We start from the raw sequence: 2,796 nt of genomic DNA on the forward strand, positions 1-2,796 counted from the left end.
TCTTAATGGAAACTTCTAAAAAACTAAATTAATTGAAAAAAAAATTAAAAGTGGTCAGAAAATAAAGACACTTTGCATACAGAGCATATGTGATATAAATGATAGATGACCACCTTCAGAAACAGTGAGGCCAGAGGGTGAAAAAATGCCATTTGTAAGTGATATGAGAATAAACTAGTAAACCCCAGTCAATTTAGAATTCTGTATCTAAAAAATATTCTTCAAAAATTCATGCAAAAAAATGTATCTTCATACCATCAAAATTGAAGAGAGTCCTATTCCTGGAGACTAGCAATATGACAAATGTTGAGGAAGCCCAAATCTACATGGAGGAATAAAAGTCCCCTTAAAGGTAATATTTATGAAATTTAAAAAAAAAATCATTTAAATTAAAAGTGTATTTTCTTGTTTCAATACATATTGTGGGGGTACCTGAGTGACAGTGGATTAGACTTCTGCCTTCGGCTCAGGTCATGATCCCAGGGTCCGGCACTGTGGGATCAAGCCCTGCATCGGGCTCCCTGCTCAGTGGAGAGCCTGCTTCTCCCTCTTCCCCTGTCCATCCCCACTGCTCCTGCACTTGCTCTCTCTCTCTCTCTCTCAAATAAATAAAATCTTTAAAAAAAAATACATATTGTGATAGGCAGAATAATGGCTTCCCAACAATTTCCAAGTTCTAACCTTCGAAATTTGTGAATATATTTAATTGTATGGCAAAGGTGAAGTAAGGTAGTAGATGGAATTCAACCTGCTAATCAAAAGATGTTTAAAAAGGATTATCCATCTTTGGGCTGGTCCGTGGTGGACGTCTGCACAGCCTCCTGTGGAAGCCTGGGCCCCCATGTAGCTTTCTCCCTTTGTTTCATAACTATGTCCACCAACAAGAATGCTAATTCACCAGCTGCCTGCCTTAACAGATTTAAGAACAAGGGGAAAGAATACAGAAATGAGGCGGCACCGAATAGAAGTTAATTTGGAGCTGAGTAAAACTAAGAAAGATGATCAGAGACTGAAGAGGAGAAACGTAAGCTGACTTCCTGATGACACTACCCCTCCACTGCAGGAAAACCACAACAACCAGGGCACTGCACACTGGTCTGTTGATGACATTGTCAAAGGCATAAAGAGCAACAACTGGGCAAGCCACCTCCAGGCTACTCAAGCTGCCAGGAAACTGCTTTCTAGGGAAAAATAGCCCCCCATAGACAACATCATCCAGGCAGGTTTGATTCCAAAATTTGTGTCTTTCTTGGGCAGAACTACAGTCTGAATCTGCTTGGGCTCTCACTAACATTGCTTCTGGGACATCAGAATAGACCAAGGCTGTGGTAGATGGAGGTGCTATCCCAGCATTCATTTCTCTGCTGGCATCTTCCCATGCCCACATCAGTGAACAAGCTGTAGGGGTTCTAGGAAACATTGCAGGTGATGGTTCAGTTTTTTGAGACTTGGTTATCAAGTACAGTGCAGTTGACCCACTATTGGCTCTCCTTGCAGTTCCTGATATGTCATCTTTAGCATGTGGTTATTTATGTAACCTTACTTGGACACGTTCAAACCTTTGTCCCAACAAGAATCCTGCACCCCCATTAGATGCTGTTGAGCAGATTCTTCCTACCTTAGTTCGTCTCCTGCATCATGATGATCCAGAAGTATTAGCAGATACCTGCTGGGCCATTTCCTACCTTACTGATGGTCCAAATGAATGGATTGAAATGGTTATGAAAACAGGAGTTGTGCCCCAGCTTGTGAAGCTTCTAGGAGCTACTGAATTGCCCATTGTGACTCCTGCGCTAAGAGCCATAGGAAATATTGTCATTGGGACAGATGAACAGACTCAGGTTGTAATAGATGCAGGAGCACTTGCTGTCTTTCCCAGCCTCCTAACGAACCCCAAAACTAATATTTAGAAGGAACTATGTGGACAATGTCAAACATCACAGCTGGTCACCAGGACCAGATACAGCAAGTTGTGAATCATGGATTAGTCCCGTTCCTCACTGGTGTTCTCTCTAAGGCAGAGTTTAAGACACAAAGGAAGCTGTCTGGGCTGTGACCAACTATACAAGTGGTGGGACAGATGAACAGATTGTATACCTTGTTCATCGTGGCATAATAGAACCATCGATGAACCTCTTAACTGCAAAAGATACCAAAATTATTCTGGTTATTCTGGATGCCATTTCAAACATCTTTCAGGCTGCTGAGAAACTAGTGAAACCGAGAAACTTAGTATAATGATGGAAGAATGCAGAGTTTTGGACAAAATGGAAGCTCTACAAAACCATGAAAATGAGTCTGTGTACAAAGCTTCATTAAACTTGATTGAGAAGTGTTTCTCTGTAGAGGAAGAGGGAGATCAGAGTGTTGTGCCAGAAACTACCTCTGAAGGCTACATGTTTCAAGTTCAGGATGGCACTCCCGGGACTTTTAACTTTTAGATTGTACAGCTGAGGCAGAAAGTTGTTTGTTGTGTACTCTGTTTGGTAGAAGTTTGTCTTACTGTTTCTCTACTAGGAACTCTTTTTAAATGTGTTTTGTTATTGTGGCACTTTTTACAACGGAACTATCCTTGACCAGTTCCAAAGTGTACAAACTGTATGAAGCTCTTCTTCTCAGTGGGTTTCTTATTTCTATGTGGAATCTCCTATCTTGCATTGTCCTATAAATAAAGATGAAATTCCACCCTTAAAAATAAATTCCACCCTTAAAAATAAATAAATAAATAAATAAGGATTATCCAGGAGAAACCAATGTAATCACAACAGTTTTTAAAGGTATAAGAGGTAGCCATGA

The 2,796-nt window shown here is 40.6% G+C and overlaps 1 pseudogene; it reads left to right on the plus strand.

Annotated features, from left to right (window-relative positions):
- The first annotated feature begins 870 nt into the window (after window positions 1-870).
- LOC123847364 (importin subunit alpha-1-like) lies at window positions 871-2,561 on the plus strand (annotated as a pseudogene).
- Window positions 2,562-2,796: the final 235 nt, after the last annotated feature.

This window comes from Mirounga angustirostris, unplaced genomic scaffold, assembly GCF_029215605.1.
Source record: "Mirounga angustirostris isolate CCGP_5_RB_7025 unplaced genomic scaffold, mMirAng1.0.hap1 SCAF_2, whole genome shotgun sequence".
NCBI classification, from domain to species: domain Eukaryota; kingdom Metazoa; phylum Chordata; class Mammalia; order Carnivora; family Phocidae; genus Mirounga; species Mirounga angustirostris.